Raw genomic sequence first — 18,193 nt, 5'->3', positions numbered from 1 at the left:
TTCCTGCCTATGCAGGGGGTTGGACTCAATGATCTACTGAGGTCCCTTCCGACCCTAACTTCTATGAATCTATGACAGGCAGTCCTCCTTTTCCTCTCACCCCCCGGGGGCCAGCTATACTGGGGAGCCAGCATTTTATTTTTAGGACTTTTTTTTCTGTGGATTTTGCAGAGATCATCTTATTTCGCAATTTCCGCAAAATCACGATTTGAGTAGGTACCTAATGATATCTTTTATTAGACCAACCACACAGCTGGTGTAGTCTTAGATAAACCTTCAAATGCAGCATAATCTTCTTTAGACTAACAACTAGAATTAGCTGTTATTAATTAACGAATGTTGTCAAAGCTGATTTGGCCTGGTTTTGTTTAAATTTATGTCTGTATATCTAGATAAGTTCAAGAGTATGTTCGCAGATCACCCGTGGCTCCTAAGCATGAATAATGTATGTTGTGGGTACAGAAACCAACAATAGCCAGGAAATCTAAAACTACATTAGATAACTTTTTTTTAAATAAGTAATCAAAATAATAATAATAAAAAAATCATGCCCGCAATGGTAAAAGTTAAACTTTAATTTTAACCTCAAATTTTCCTGGCTTTTGCCACTTTGTCCAACACTTACCAATTTCCATAAAACTTCTCCATTTTAAAGCACTTTCCACACATCATGAGAATTAATCAATCCCCTTGTAAAATAGGAATTACCCTCCTCCAAATCTTAGCTGAGAAACTGAAGTAATTAAGTAATTTGTCCAGAATTACAGAACAAGTATCAGTGCTAGGAGTAGAAGGGGGAACATGTTTTTGGCACATTTAAGTGTACATGTACAAAAAGGCAGCAACACAAATGGGACTACAACCACTCTCAAATGAGCACAAATTTAGGGTCATGCTATCCCCTCGTATAAAGACATTGATAGAAGCATAGTGTTTAGATGATTAAAACCATGGTTCAGAAAGCATTACCTAACAGACTGCTATTACCTTTTTCAGAACACAGGCATTAAGCTGTCCTAGTCCTCTGGAATTTTGTCCTGCTAGTAGTATGAGCTACAAAAAGAGTGATGGCATTATATATCATAAATCTCAGACCTTAACCATTCTACTATGAAGGACAGCAAATTAAGAATGATTTTCACCTCAGTCTCTCTCTCTGTTTAAGAGATATATGACCTTGCTAACGTTGCATCCAATATCCTTTATTAGGAAAGATTGCCCCCTAGTGAAATTTTAAATTAAGTTTTAAAACAATTGCAATAAGGATTACACTGATGAAAACAAAAATTAGATTTTCAAGGTACTTTGAATTATTATGCCAACCTTTATTTCCAGATGAGCAACAGGTGAAATAATAACTCAAACAGCACTTATTTGTGAATTATGCCATGCAAAGATCTTTGGATTTCTTTATATTATTCTAGAATACCTAGAATCACACAAGCACACAAAACTAGTGTTCAATACCCTAGAGGGTTAGGTTGGTGTTATCTTTCCTAAGCAGATTACCTGAATTCCTCAACATTTATTTTAGCTATCGGGAATTGCAGAATGACCAATGAAGAGGGACTTTATAGCACTAGTGAGAACATCTAATGCTGCCTATGTCCACTGGGAATTAAAAAGTTAAACTGACATTGAAAGAAGAGTAAAGTACAATGTTGCTCATAGCAGGCTAGTCACTCAATATTATGGCCAAGGGGCTAAAAAAGTGTGAGTACACTACCTTAAGGTAAAGACATATAAAAAAAACTTTACCAGTGGAAGAAAGGAAGCAGAGCTTTCCCCATGCAACCACTGCTCCATAGTGACATGATTCTTACCACATGGCTTGCAGAAACTAACCCATTCTATCAGTGAGGACTAAGCTACCAGTGTTTAGCTTTCATTTGCTGTGGGGTAAGTGCACGCACATGGAAAAGGTGGCACACAGTAAATCTGTTTATCAAGCAGTAAATGTTATGCCCATACATACCTAACTGAAATACTATATGCTCAATACATGCAAGTAAGATCCCAAAGGCCTGGCTAACCAAGCTGTTTGAGTTTGAATGCACAAAATATGGAACTTCACTTAACACCCTGGACCATAAAATGAAATGAATGCCATGGCACAGTACACAGAGATGCTCCAACCTTGCAGTAACACTGGGAATCATGTATAACAGGGATGTTTAAATCATCCAGTCCTGCAAAGTGGATGAGGTGCACAGGGCCAGTCTGTGGGTCAGATGCAGATATTGCATGCAGTGTGTGTCCTGGACTGGCCGTGTGTGCTGCTGGCATCACATGCTAACTCCAGCCCTGTATGCCTTATGCAGCACATGCTGGCCAGACCTGTTCATAGCATGTGGCGACATAGGGCCAGTCCAGAACACATACTAAATGAAGCATGCAGAGCTTGTCTGGGGCACACACTGCATGTGATACCCATGCCGGACAGGCCCCTGTGCTCTAGCTTTGGGATGCAGGGCTAATTTATGACCTGTCCCCAGTTTATGCCCAGATTGGCCCTGGGCCATGTGCAGCCAATACTAGATATGCTCTGCATGTCGCATGCAGCATATGAACTGGAGCCAGGATGAGCTGCATGCAATGTGCCTGCCAGAGCCCCACAGGCTGGATGATCAAGGCTGCAGACTGGATCTTAGAAACCCTTGGTGCATGAAGTTCACAGACAAAAAGGTAAAGAGACCCTTTCAAACCTATTCCTAAATACGTTTGCTATGCCATAAATCATTGATTGTTTTGAAAGGACATCACCAGTGCCATATAAACAGCAATGGTGATAAGACAGTTCTTGCTACAACTCGAACTAGTGTGACTTTGCTAATGGTTGGGTTTGCTTTAAGACACCTGCATGAAGACAGTGTCCCCTGAAAACAAACTACAGCTGCTTGTGGGGTTGGTAGACCCTTTAGGAATGAATTCCAGTGAGAAAAGTCATCATAAACTGGCCAGAGTTTAAGCTGATTTTAAGTCCCAGTGTCAAACTGTGACAATGAGATAGTTTGCATACCTGCTCACAGATCCCAGCTTATAGAGGTTTGGGTCCAAGGACACAGCAAAGGTACCTGTGAGGACAGTGCTGCTTGCTCAGTGAGGACAAGATAATTCCACTTCTGTTATATACCTGAAAAGAATCAAACACATTTGGTCATGTTTATATACTTCTCTATTACAAGGGTGTAGGTTGTAGCCGTTTTGGTCTAAGGACATAGGCAGACAAGGTTTTTTGGGTAAAACTGATATCTTTTATTAGACCAGATGCTTCCTCAGGCTGAAGAAGGGTTTTTAAACCTGAAAGCTTGCTAAGAACATTTTTTCCAACTATTTAGTTGGTGTAAGAAAAGATATCAGATTTACCCAAAGAACCTTGTCTGCCTATACTTTTCTGCACGCTTATCCCCTAATTCAGAATCAGGACAGCATTTAAACGTATACTCAAGTCCTAGTGACGACAACAAACTTCACATGCTTAAATGCTGAATAGGTATCTACTCGCTTATCTGAACAAAGACGGACTTAAGAACATGCTTAAGCGCTTTCCTGAACTTGCTAAAATCTCTTTTCTTGCTAAATGCAATCTCTTCATTAAGGTAATGGGGCAACTGCATCATTTACATAACAAGGGAGTGAATAAGGATTCCTAATGCAATGTTTACTGATTCACATTCTAACAACTCAAATGGATCACATTTTAAAACGCAGATCATCTTGACAAAATCTTCCTTCTCATTCACTGTCATATGAATGTCCCTATGGAATCAAGGCAATTGCTTATGAGAAAAAAAACTTTAAATTGTGTGATTTTTAACAAATTTTTCATAGATCTACTACTGGATCTATTATAGATCCACTACCAGTCCCACTAAAGACATGCCTTACAAAGAGTCTGAAACACTGGCTGTTTTTACTTGAAAGTGGAAAAGTGCAATTTTTCCCTGTAACTCAAATGTTAAACCAGTTCTCCTTCAGTTTCTAACAATGTTAGATTTCACATACCTTTGGGATATTAAGAGACATTTTCCCCAAATGTATAAGCAACCATATCTCTGACACAACTGAAGTGGATCAGTTTAATCCAGCATCCATTAAATGGTCTTTTTCCAAGCAATGTGAAATTCCTACTGTGCTTTAGCCCACATTTTCAAACATTCATCCATTCTGTAATTTTCCAGCCAGTTCCTTTTCTGACGTAACAACTCACCCCTTGAGGAAGCTTAGGTTCAGGCAAAGTTTGACATTTAAAGTTCACTGGATAGACAGTGTTCTGGATGTTTTTAAAGTGGGAATTTTTCTTTCATGAACATATAACCCAAACATAACTGAAGCAATTTGCCCAAAAAATGGGGGGGAAAAAATCCTTCTTTAAAACCGTATTTCAGCCATGGAAACTTGAGTCTAGAATCAAAATTTGCAGAGAGGTACAAGTAAAAGCAAACAATGGATGATGATTAAAACATTCTGCAACTGTACTGTACTGTAACAGTCACTACCAGAGAACCCACAGCCTTCCCAATATTTCCTCATGTGATTTTTTAAAGACACTTATTTACCAGCTGCTTTTTCATCTGATAAAATGATAAAGGAGTAAGACATGCATGACAAAAGTTTGTGGTTGAGGAGTTCAATGGGGCATGCACAGAGCCTAGTTACTATACATTACAGCTCTGTTACATATCTGCATGGTTTATCTAATACACCATGAAAATGCTTTGTATTATTGTTACATGACTGTCAACAATGTCCAAAAATAAACTTCATTGTAAGGATGTGCAAATAGCGTGACAAGGAGAGTGCAGCATATGTTTTCAAAAAAAGAGTGCTCTACAATGGCAATACCTCATATTTACATTACAGTTTAGTCAACATTCTTGTAACACCCTTGGCACAGATGCAAAATGAAGAGGGAAGGCTTATTAATAGGCAAGGAACAAAGGCATAAATGTGAGAAACACCACATGATCACTTTCCTATTCTGGCTACATATTACCTAACAAAGGTCCCAAACTGTGTTAAGTCTAGCAACATGTACTGAGTGCAGTCAATTAGGCCTGTGTGAAGTGACTAGTATTCGCTTTGGATTCGGATTCAGCCAATTCGGGGGACAGTGATTCGATTCGATGATTCGAATCACTGTCCCAAATCGATTTGTCCGAATCTGATTCGAAGATTCAGCTGCTGCCAAATCAGCCTAATCTCTGAATCACACAGGCCCATCCACCGCCTATTCTCAATGGCTGCCCTGCCCGCCCCAACTCCCGGCACTTTGAAAAAAAAAAGCCCCCGCTCACCAGCTGCTGCCTGGCAGGGGGCCAATCCCCGCTGACCCCCACTGCCTCGCGCTGTGTGGGGGGCTCTGCATGAGCCCCCAGAAGCCCCAAGGCCGCTGCAGCAGCTGATGAGTCTGGGGGGGCTGGGGTTTTTTTTCTTAAAGGGCTGGAGCTAGGGCAGGCAGGGCAGCCATGTGGGGGCTGGGACAGCATACAGGGGTCAGGGAACTTGTGACAGAGCCCCTCACACAGCATGGGGCAGTGGGGGCAGCGGGGATCGCCCCCCTGCTCAGCAACACCTGGTGAGTGTGGACTTTTTTTAAAAGGCCCGGAGCTAGGGCCAGGCGGGGCGGCAATGGGGGGGCTGGGGGAGCAGACAGGGGATGGTACCTGGCAGGGGTCCCTCCATGGTCCCCCTCCCCCCTCCTCAGCCCCTCCCCCTACTTACCAGCTCAGAGTCCAGGTCCAGCTCCCTCCTGCAGCAGGCGGGGACTGCCTGAATCACTGAAGTTCTCCGAATCTTTTCTGAATCAATTCAGACCTTTTAATTGGTCCTCTGATTCAATTCAGATTCAGAGATTTGGCCACCAAATTGGACCAAATCTCCTCCGAATCGAATCAGCACCCAAAGCTTTGCACAGCCCTACAGTTAATCTGTTTCTGATCTGACTTACGTTAGTGTAAAACTGAAGTTACTCCTCCAGCATCTACAGAGCTACACTGGTACATGTGAGTAGAGAATCAAACCCAGTGCACCTCCGAAGGCAATTCATGCTCACATACTTTCAAGCAAAGGTGGTGCCTCTACACGTAAAGTGTTTTGTAGAACCATGTTCTTAATCTTTTGCTGTTCATTAAGAATGCAATGGCATTCAATTAAAAGCTTTTCTTGCTTTGCTTAAATTTACCTTTGCCTGTGTTCTCTTCCTTGACCATTCCCTCCTCCTGTTATGCACAAGAGATTACATAAGGGAGGGACAACAGTTCTCATCATTAAGAGCTGTCCTCTAGTCATTGCAACAACAGCTGCAGCAGAAGAGTATATGGCAAAGCTGGTGGAAGAAGATGACAGTAACCACAACCACTGCCTTGGGAGAGGTTAAGGCTAAAGGAATAAACCCTGAAAGAAAATCCGGACTGGAGCCCCTAAGACAGGCGATTAATTCAATCTTCTTTCTGGCAGCTCCTAACAACTTTCCTGTCCCCACATCATATTGGTTCTACCTTTCCAACAGATAAGTCAGCAGATTTGACAGGGTGATTCTGATGCTTGGGCAATTCTTGATCACCTAGCAAACACCCAGGCTTTTCTGCCCTGGAGAGGTTACTTCAGTTTCGCCAACATGTTGAAACAAACAAGAGTCAACGATTACCAGTTATAAGCCATGGATCGATTGGCATCGATCCAGGCACCAGAGGTTGTCTCTGATGGTGGGAGAAGTCATTGAACCCCATTGGAAAACTACTGCCCACCTCAAGCTGGGCAGTCCCCAGCCAATAAGGTGTTTTCCTGCCAGTCTGCTGTGTCAATGGCTGCTTGGAGCTTAGAGATTCAACTTCAAAGCAAACTGCTATTGTGCACCACCAGCTACTATTAAAATGCAAGGAAAAACTTTCAGTCCTATAGACTGTAAGTTGCAATGTACATACAATGACCCCAGGTATATCCAATGGCCTCCAAACAATTCACTATGCGCATAAAACTGAAGTCATTGATGCATCACTCCTAAGACTGAATGTCAAGATTGCTGCTCTACGAGAGACCAGACTGCCAGGGACTGGCTGCCTAAAAGAGAAGAAGTACACCTTTTTCTGGTGTGGTAAACAGCCCAAAGAAATTGGAGAGCATGGCGTTGGCTTTGCACTCAAAAATAAACTGTTGTTTGCAATAAAACCCCCAAGCAAGGGCTCCAAAAGATTAATAGTGCTTTGACTCACTACTGCCTCTGGTCCTGCCAATCTCTTATGTGCATATCCCCCTACTCTCACCGTTTCATCTGAATCAAAGGACCACTTCCACGATGAGCTTAGTGCTTTAGTCAGTAATATTTCACATAATGAAAAAATCCTCCTGCTTGGAGACTTCAACACAAGGGTTGGTGCTGAGTGTGCTGCCTGGCTGCACAGTGTATGCACCAATGGTATCAGCAAAATGAATGAAAACGGACAAATGTTTTGCTTGAGCTTTGTTCATGTAATGAGCTATGTATAAACAAATTGTTTCTTCAGTGTGAAAGCTCAACATAAAGTACCTTGGTGCCACCCACGATCTGGACACTGGCATGAACTCAGCTTGATTATCACCCGCTCGCAAGACTTCGTGATGTAATCATCATGCCATCCTATCAGAGTGCTGACTGATAGTGGTCATTCACTGATATGCACTAAAGTCAAAGTGTGTCCCAGGAAATTGTACAGGAATAAGAAACTCTCCTTACTACAAATAAATGCTATGTGACTGAAAGCTAAAGACACATCATCTTGATTTATCAAAACTCTCCAGGGCTCTATCATCTCTTAAGCTGTGTAATACTGCTGAGAAGAAATGGATTCAGCTCAAAGGAACAAGCTATCAAACTGCCTTGGACCCTTGTGGTACCTTGCATCGCAGCTCAAATGATTAGTTTGATGAGAACTAATCTGAAATGATCTCACTCATAGAAAAGAAATGGTCAGGTTTCCTTAAATACAAGTGTGACCTTAGCTACTCCAACTTGCAGGCACTTCAAGAGATCCAGCAAAAGCTCAAATGTACAGTGATACAGTGTGCAAACAATCACTGGCTACAACTGTGCGAAAGTATCCAAAAAGTTGTTGACCAAGGCAACATGCAAGCAATGTATGGGAGCATCAGGAAAGCTCTCAGGCCTGTTCTGAATCCTTTAAAATCCTCTACAGGTGAAGCCATCAATGACCGCAATAAGCAGATGGATCGATGGGTTGAACATTACTCAGAACTCTACTCAGGAAAATGTGGTCTGTGACTCTGCTCTCAATGCACTTGACAGCACTTGACCATGAACCTACCATTGACGAAATAGAAAAAGCCATTGATCAGCTTGCTTGGGGTAAAGCCCCAGGTATGGATTACATACCAGCTGAAGTTACTAAGAGCAGGAAATCCGTCTTCCTCCTAATATGTATGTATTGGAGAGAAGGTGGAGTTCCTCAAGACATGAAGGATGCAAACACAGTCACTCTGTACAAACACAACGGTTATATAAGTGACTGCAATAACTATCATGGTATATCCTTACTTTGCATCATTGGGAAGCTGTTTGCCAAAGTTGTCCTGCTACGACTGCAGACCCTTGCAGACAGTCTACCCTGAGTCTCAATGTGGTTTCAGATCCAGTAGATCCACGACAAGAGATTATAGTTTCCTCGAGACAGCTACAAGAAAAGTGCAGTGAACAAAGAAAATATCTGCACATAGTATTTGTCAATCTCACTGAAGCTTTTGGTCTTGTCAGCAGAGATGGTTTGTTTCAAATTCTGAAGAAGATTAGCTGCCCTCCAAGTATCAAGTCCTTCCACGTCAGTATGCGTGGAACGGTGCAGTTTGATGGACCACATTCAGAAGAATTTGAAATCAAGAGTGGTGTCAATCAGGGCTCTAACTCTGTCACTTTTTGGGATTTTCTTCACTGTCCTACTCAAATATACATTTAGTGGCTCTTCAGGAGTATACCTTCAGACCAGATCCAATAGGAAACTCTTTAACCTTGTTCGTTTCAAAGCAAAAACGAAAACCCAAGAAGTTCTTGTCCATGAAATGCTCTTTGCCAATGATGCAGCAGTGTCATTCAGAAGCAGGACTTCAAAATCTCATGGTTTGCTTTTTTCATGCTTGTGATGATTTTGGTCTGACCATTAGCCTAAAGAAGACAGTAGTTATAGGTCAACAAGTTGATCGCTCTCCTAAAGAAAGAATAAATGATGAAAGCCTGGAAGTGATTAAAAAATTCACTTACTTGGGCTCTGCTACCTCACACAAACTTGGCTTGGAAGCTGAAATTAATGTTTGCATTGGAAAGGCAAGCAACGCCATGGCTAAACTTCAAAAGACAGTTTGGAAAAACTGAGCGCTCACTCTATTGACAAAGATGTCTGTCTACAGTGCCTGCGTACTTAGTTCTCTACTGACTGGCAACAAAACTTGCACTCCTTGTGCCAAGGGAGAAAACTAACAGTATCCATCTTCTATGTCTCCACCATATCCTGAGCATAACATGGCATGACAAAATCTCCAACTTTGCTGTTCTGGAATGGGCCAAGATATCCTCAGGAGTATGTTCATGCTCCTGAGACAGACGTCACCATCTGTTAGGACATGTGAATCATATGAGCGATGGCCAAATCCCCAAGGACATACTCTACAGTGAGCTGGCCATTGCCCATTGGCAAACATCAACTTGGATGGCTCAAACTCTGTTTTGTTGATGTCTGCAAGAAAAACCTTTGTGAGCTGCTCATCGATGGCTAACTCTAAAAATCAATCACTTTGAACTGCTGTGAGTGAAAAGATGCCATGAAGCAGGGTCTACGTCACTTTGAGATGGAGAGGTTCAATGATGAAATAGAGGAGTCAGAAGCAGGCAAGACAAGACGGTACTTGGCATGCCGGTGCAAGCTCAACTGAGTTTGTGTGCAACTTGCCGGAGGGTCGGCTTGTTGCACATCAGACTCCTCAGCCACTAAAGAAGCTGCAGTGGTACCCAATGACCCACCCACCAAAGGCATAATCTCCATGGTCTCCTGAGACTGATGGCTGCCAATGATGATTACAACTTTAAGGGAGACACCTCAAATTAATGACATGGACAGACTCATTAGGAGAAGCCAAACAACTAAGCTACTACCTATGGTTTCCAAAGGCCATTTCTTCAGATTAAATAAAGATACCAACTTTGTTATGACAAGGCACCTAACCAATAAACCATAATCTTTTCATAAACATTTTATGAAGATAGGTAAGTACCATCTACTCCATTTTACAGGTAAAAAACTGATACTAAGACGTAATCTGATCCAGCAATGAGCTCCAACACATGCTTACCTTTCAGTAAATTAGGAGTCCCATTGATTTCAATGGAACTACTCTCAGGCTTAAATGACCTGCTGGGCTTAAATAATTTGCTCAAATTGCTTAATGACACGTGTAACAGGGTAGGCACGATAACAGTTAGCACTTATTGGACACTTTTTTATCTGCATACTTGTCCAAATCGTCCCAGCAGGTTAATGCTAGATTTAGGAAAAGAGCTCGGGCTGCCTGAAACCTGTTTCATTAGCCTTTCCAGGCTCACGCTCATGTCTATGCTGCTCCAACATACCCATAGACAGATTCTGAAAAAGGTAAGAGAAACACCAGAAGAATTTTCTTTCACAAAAAACATTGCTCTCTATCATTCACATGGTAAGACTTCTCCTGGGCCACATCTCTGCCTAAAACACCCTCCTTGATCCCACATGCCATGCAGACACATTCTTCTACTGCACCCTGAATCTGGGTCATTCAACCCTACCTCAGACACTATCCACAAACCCTCTTACATTAAATTAATTTTGCTAAAATTGACATGTTTAAAGCCACACAAAACAGGAACCAGATGTTTAGTTAACGCTAAGGGTATCAAATGAGTTTATGCTTCTGTAACTCTAGCTTTTTCATAAACGTTATAATGCCTTTGTCATCATCCCTTCTTCCACTTTGTCTAATTTAAAACTGTATGTTGCTTGAAGAGCTGCATTATTATTTGTTTATAAAGTGCTGTAAACACCCATGGAGCTGCATATGGAAGAAGAATTTGTCTGGCTAAACAATTAGCAAAAATTTCAAACTCAGTAACACATTTTGAAATCTAAAACTGTTAAAATCTGGTTGATGAGGAGACTGTCCTGAAGAATTAAAAAATGTTTAACTGTTTTCCAAACTAGTCTGTTGGTGACCCCAGGTCCACAGAGAGTTGGCTGATCAGATGGTGCTGATATTTTCCTCATTATTTCCAGCTGTTATATCACATTGAAGACAGCAAAAATACATGAAATATATGCCTAATGGTACTTTACTATACAAGGAGTTGCTGCAATTGACAAAGAGAGAGTAGATATGCAGACTAGCTTCTCTCACTGTTATCATTTACAAATAGGAGAGGAGGTATCCATCCACAATATCTGTACTAAAAACTGACCCTTAACATAAAAATGCTGAAAAAGCTTTAATTAACCCTCCAAATTCACTAGGGACAGGAGAGATTTAAGTGTTTCCAATTTACACAGGAATTTTCACTCCATTTTCTTAGAGCTGTGCTCATTTCCTATTTGACATATATTATAGTAAGGACAAATACAATATAAGTTTCTTTAGAAAATGAACCATTTGTGATGTGGAGCTAAGGTAAACTTTGTGATGTTAGTTTTCCCTTCTGAATTCACACATAGATTCTGTCCATTATATGTTAGTCTGATGCAGTTTTTAAGGAGCTCAGAGATCAAGCCCCTACCCTGACTTAACTAAAGTGTTAGATTAAAACAGCTGACAGATTGCTGTGTTACACTGCTGCAAGCACAAAACTCAACGGAAAAGGGGATGACAAAATTTGACCTGCACCAGGTCTGCTAAACATAATTATTTCTAATATACACAATTCCTGCAGATTCTGACCCTCAATCCTTAAACTCATATGCAGGAATACAGAGGATATTTCTTTAGGTTCTTCTCTATGTCTTGAAACTTCTTTTTGATCAATTACCTCTGCTGTAGCACTTGCCTGTGAATACATTATTTTAAAAATACAAAATAGAAATCACAAGGTATAGGTCTTAGTCAAACCAGTTTACTGCCTCCCCTGGTAAGCTGTTCCAATATTTAATCACTTCCATTGTTAAAAAATTGGATCACATTTCAAGGTAGAATTTATCTAAGTTATACTTCCAACCACTGGATTTTGTTTTGTCTTTGGCAGCAAGATCAAAAGGAGCCCAATATCAGATCTCTTTCCCACAAATAAATACCTGTACAGAGTCAGCATCACCTTTTGACCCTTCAATAAGCTTGAGTAAATTTTGCTTCTTAAGTTTCACTTCCTCAGGTTTGCTCTCCAAACTTGGACCATTTTTGTGGTCTTCCTTTGAGCGCACTCCAGTATTTCCAAGTCTTTCTTGAAGCATAGACAATACTAGGCACAGGATTCTAGAAGGGTTTCATCAGTGCTACATGCACAGGTAAGACTGTTTTGCCTACTTCTACTTTATCCTTTTGATACATTTAAAGATAGCCTTAGCACTTTTTGGCCATAATGCAGTGAAGGCTCAAGATTACCTATGATAAACTCTAAGCCCTTCTGAATAACTCTTTTCAAAACAGAGTCTCCCTGTTGTCACAACCCAAAGGTGTGATTTTTGTTTGTGTGTGTGCTTTGGCACCACTGAATTATTTTCCCGCCAAATTGTAGCTTTCTTTGCAGTGTGCATTTCTTTTTTGCAGCACAGAAATGCACGTTGCAAAGAGTTCCTGCCATTCGTATTCTAATTCGAGCCCCATTATTGGCTTGCGTGAAATTATTCACACGTGGCGGCTGACGAATTGGCTTTTTGCCGTATAAAAAGCTTGAGTGGTTTCCGCCCAAGTTGGAGGACTCCATGAACACCAAGAGGAGGAGACTTCACGCTGTGTGAAGATCTCTAGGCGCTGGGGAGCCTATTGGACCCAGTGCATTTCAAGCAGGCAACAGAGGTCTGATCAGCCTCTAGTCTCTCCCTGTCGCAGTTTGCAATCCCCGACGTATCCCTCTCCCTGCGCGCAAAAGGACCCACGGAGCCTAGCAAATTCGTGTGAGTGAATTGTGAGTGAATAAAAGGATCCACGGAGCCTCGACAACTCCGTGGGAGTGATCCGAGTATTGTCTGAGTCCTCAAACGAGGATTTAAGCGGAGCTGTGCCTGGGAAACTGTCCAGCCTACACCGCGACCATCTTCGGTGTAAGTAAACAATCTTGAATCAACCATTACACGTGCGTGCCTAATTCTAGCATGTCGCCTGTTCTCTCCGACCCAGCGTGCCCGGGCTGCTGGCCACAGCCCGCGCAGAGCACAAAAAGGGCCCGGATCGCTCCTGGCCCGCACACCTGTAAGCAGGTCACTCACCCAGCTTCCTTCCCAGGGCAGGTCAGCAAGTGTGCAAGCGACAAATAGTTAAGGTAAACCAACACCTGCCGTCCTTCTTCAGAACCTGAGGGGTAACCTAGGCTGTGTCCCTCCTTCAGAACCAGTCTTCCCTCTTCCCCCTTGTGCTCTGCTCCCAGAGCGTTTAACTTCGGCCCTGTCTGCAAGTGGTGACAGCCCAGATCATAGCACATGTGGCCAGTCCTGCCACCCTCAGGCGCGCAGCAGGGCTGAGATGGCATGGCAGCCAGACTCAACTTCCAATCAGCCCCTGCGGTGGTGGCTCCTTCCAGCTGCCACTGCCAGTGTCATTGCTGCTGCCAGACCCAGCCCCACTGCCCAGGTTCCCCAGCCCATCTACCCCACACCTATCGGCAGGGGTGCCAGACAGAGTTGGCAGGTGGGGTCTACATGGAGACCAGCCTGGGACCCCCATGGGCAGGGTGCACTCAGCCAGGCAGATGGGATAGGGCCGCCAGTTGGGTGGGGAGCGGCATCTGGGAGCAAGACAGACAGACAAGGCCAGGGCTGGGGATCGTGGTGCCATGACAGCGCAAGGCCAGGGCACAGACACAATTTGCTCCCTGCACAAGGTATCATTACTGGCCTCACCCAAGGGGGGGAGTGGAGTGTAGCCCTAGTACAGCATGGCTGCAGAGAGGCGCAGCCTGACAGTGTGAGGCAGCCTAATCTGGCCATAATTCATTGGGACTGGCCCATGCTGCTGCACCATGCCACTTCATAACTGTACTGGGGCTCCCCACACACACCTGTGCTGGGGCAAGGCCAGTGGGAGTTGGGTCACGGGCATGAGCCAGAGGTGCATGGGCCCTTCTGGGTTGGGCTGGTAACTATCAGTCATGTGGGGAGCAGATCGCAGCTCTGCTCCAGCCCTACACTGTCACTGCCCATAATCCTGGGCCCAGCCCTGCCCCTGCCCACCCATCCCATTCCTGGACATTGCTCCCCACCCACCCGTAGCCCCATCCACCCGGCCGAGTACGCCCTGCCTGCAGGGGTCTGGGGCCAGTCTACCACTTACGGAGTTTTGGCTAACTGTTGTGGGTGGGGGATGGGAAAGGGGTGCTGACCTGGCCTGCAACAGCTCACCAAAACTCACTAAGTGATGCTCTGGCCCAAATATTTGCCCACCCCTGGGCTAACCAGTCTGTAGTTCTTCACATTAGTTTTTTACTTTGCACCCTCCTTAAATATTGGAACTACATTTGCAGTCCTCCAATTCCTGTGTTCCAAGACTTGTTCAAACATTACTGATCCAGAGAACTCTCAAGTAGTTCCTATAAAATCCCAGGGATGGATACATTACCCTGCTTCATGCCAATACAAAATAGAAATTAAACTCTTCTTCCTTTTCTGCATCACTGGTTAGCTTCTAGCAATGGGTCTATGCCTGACCCTCTAATGTGTTTTTTTTAAATGTCTTATAATAATTTTAATCTTGTTGGTTGTTGATAACATTAATTTTTTTGGACTCCAATATATAGTCATTCATATGAACCAAACTGCCTACTTTCTGCCATTTTTTTGTAACTAGAATTGTAGTTTTTGAAGCATGCAAGAGCCTATCCTTCAACAATTCTATGATTCTACTTCCCAGTTTTAGCTAGTGCTTCCCACCATAAATTTGATATTTACAATCAATTATACCAAAAATGGCTTTAAACTTTGTATAACCGGCCCTTCTGAAAATCCAGTATATAAAATAGTAGTTTGGAACAACTTCTGTTTGTTCAGGGTAAATGTAAAAAATTTGTGATAGCTTGTACATGGTAAACCGGTAAGCTTTCGGTCAGATTAACTTTTCTTTGTCTGCAGAATGAGAGTCCATATTGAATTATCTTGTGATGGATGCAGAATTTTCTATGTTAAGAAATTATCATTAATTACTTGTAAAATTTTAAGGAAGTTTTATTACTGGCTGCATGAGATGTCTAACGATTGTTCCCAGTTGAACCCACCTCTAAAAACAGTTTTTCTTCCTGTACGTTAAGGACAAATTATGGACACATGCTTTAGGACCAACTCTGTTCTCCAGTGAGCACAAGCAGCCTGTACCAGGGGCCCATCTTAATTTTTACTAGTTAGATTTTATTAGATTTTGAGATCCTGTGATTCTAAATGCCCTGCACTCTGTAACAAGCAGTGGTGTCTTTATGTAAACTTGCCACGGGTCAACCCCTTTGGGCACTCTACCTTTACAGAATATGTTGTAACAAATGTTAACATGCCAGGCCAAATTGCTACTCCAAGATTCATTAATACCAACCAAATCACACCTTCTGGTACATGAGAATCTAGGATCCTAACATTGGTATATAGACTATTTAAAAAAAGGGATCCTTACATGCCCCTCACTATTTGGGTACATTGTATCAATGATGCTTTGGGTCTATGTTTGCAGATCTTGGTGTTTATACCATTTTTACTTCATTTCCAAGATCATCTTAGAATTGTACAAAGTTAGGGTTGGAAGGGATCTTCACATTTCTCTTTCTGCATCTTTCCCAGACCATTATGGCAATCCTAAAACTAGGCAGTAACGCCTTCTGTGGTGTCACTGACGTTATGGTGGATCACTACAGGTTTCCCTTGCTTTATGCTGTCCATGCGTTCCTGGAAAACAACACATAACTCAAATTCGCATATAGGGAACCCACTTTCCAATGTAACAAATAGGGATATGTTCCAAGACCTCGACTATACTGACACCCCAAACCCATTTCTACCACTTCTACAACACAATTTTGGTACTCACCAACTGCAGACAATACACACAAGAGAGAGGGTGGTGGTGAAATTACCATAACAGGGGTGTTGCAAACAATGAGTAAGGAGAACAGATCCACACAGACTATATTTTGATGTGCATCACTCCCACAATGCACCACACAAAGCAGTTGACTGCAGGCTTCCCCCCCATCCCTCTCATAGGAGTGAATTTACCTGGCATATAATGAATTTTGGTATAAAAAGGGTCATCGCATAAGAGCGAATTCGCACATACAGAACCCGTATAAAGCAAGGGAAACCTGTATTCAATGCCTGATGGACGTGGCAGTTGGCAGCAGTTCACTTTGCCCATCTGCACTGTTGCAGCCCTACCTTCCTGGTCACCAATCCTCCACTATGTGCCCCATGCTGGTACCAGAGCTGGAGCTGCCACCATTGCATAGGGCATGCTGTGGCACAGGGGCTGGAGCGGCCACCATCTGCCCTGGGTTGGAGCTAGAGCTGCTGATGCCATCACAGCTTCCCCGTGCCCCACAGTCTGGGTAGAGATGATGAGGAAACCTGCAGTCCATATCTGACCAAGGCCACAATGTGAGTTTGACATCTCTGCTCTAAATTAAGGCTTTTCACAGAGACCAAGTTGTCTATCAAGCAGCTGCTGAACTCCCTCCCACAAACTCCCTTGGAAATTCTGTTGTTGGCCACTCTTTGAGAGCACTTTTATCTGGCTTTTAAACTTAGGCTAGGAACAGATGTGTATCTGACCCAGGACCAGTTGTGCCTGTGCTTGTTCCAGAACAGCAAAGTCACAGGATTGGTGCGTACACACATCACCCTTCCAATCAAGTTGAACGTACTGCTGCTTTTCTGCCACTGATCCAATGATGCAAACCCGAGACAGCCCTTCAGCTGCACTTTGCAATATCCTAGGATAAACTGTTAGCACTCTTATCCTGCAAACCTTTTTAGAGTTAGTCCTGGGACAACAAATAAGGACATCTGAACAATCACAATTTGTCCCAAAAGAAAATGGCTTCTCCCAGGACAAATGCAGCATCTGTTTGCAGTCCTAGTGATCCTAAACCCTCTCATTGGAGATTATTACCAGGATCACTAAAGTAAAGCCCAAATATGAATTTAAGGTCACACACCTCAACCAATATTCAAGAATTAGAGAGACATTTTTAAAAATCCACAAGAGGCCCAAAGACAAGGATTCAGTCAATTATCCCCAAAGCATAAGATCAATTCTCTCCTCTCAGGCAAATTCTTATGGAAACTCCATTATTAATCCCTAGGTTGTTCACTCAATGCAGTTAAAGAGATTTTTACATCCTCAATTTAAAAATGTCACCATACATGCGGAAGTCACTCTCAGATTTGGGAAAGAGAACAAGGAAAAGAAACATGCAGTATCAGAGAGCTCATTCATATCCACTGTTGACCAGAAATAACAGGATTCGGTCACAGCTTGCATCACCTTGACATGGGGCTTGAAGGTAGGACTTTCAATACAACTGATCACGAATGGGTCATTCTGGTTCCCTGTGCTGCTCAGTTACAGCATCTGAAGCCTACTCTTAAGATTTGCAACGTGGTACTTCATAATTTCCACAGACTCCCCCCACAGCTGCACCAGCTGTGAGCAGGGGGAGACCTTGGTGGGTGCCAGGCTGCAGCCCTGGCATCGCCTCCTGCACAACCTCGGCTGCCCCGCCAAGTCCTGGGCAACTCCTCCTGGCCCGGGCCAAATTGCTGGTACATCTACCCTGGGGCCCACGGGGTCCTTTCCCTATCTCCGGGCTGCTCGTGCCACGGGACGCTGCCCTGCTCGGCCTCGCTCCGACCCGGAGACCGCTCCCCTCCGTGTTTTCTTTTCAGCTGCTCCCCGAAATCATTGGCTGTGGACCCACCAGCCCGGGGAGGCGGGCCCGACCGGGAGCCGGGGGCTGGGGCCCCCCCGCGCCTGCCACCACCCTGCCCCGCGCCGGGAGCCAGGG

General features: G+C 43.5%; 1 protein-coding gene across 1 annotated transcript in view; it reads right to left on the bottom strand.

The window, feature by feature from the left end:
- Nucleotides 1-18,160, bottom strand: part of EXD3 (exonuclease 3'-5' domain containing 3) — a 459,528-nt gene extending 441,368 nt beyond the window's left edge. Inside the window, exons 1-2 of the mRNA XM_025203011.1 lie at nucleotides 17,674-18,160; nucleotides 3,020-3,133 (exon numbers count right to left, since the gene is read on the bottom strand). The gene's annotated coding sequence lies outside the window, so the exon portion shown is untranslated. The remainder of the gene's footprint in view (nucleotides 1-3,019; nucleotides 3,134-17,673) is intronic.
- Between the last annotated feature and the right edge of the window lie 33 nt (nucleotides 18,161-18,193).

This window comes from Alligator sinensis, unplaced genomic scaffold (assembly GCF_000455745.1).
Source record: "Alligator sinensis unplaced genomic scaffold, ASM45574v1 scaffold235_1, whole genome shotgun sequence".
Classification (NCBI taxonomy): domain Eukaryota; kingdom Metazoa; phylum Chordata; order Crocodylia; family Alligatoridae; genus Alligator; species Alligator sinensis.
The sequence above is the reverse complement of the archived record's forward strand: the minus strand, read 5'-3'. Positions and strand labels throughout refer to the sequence as shown.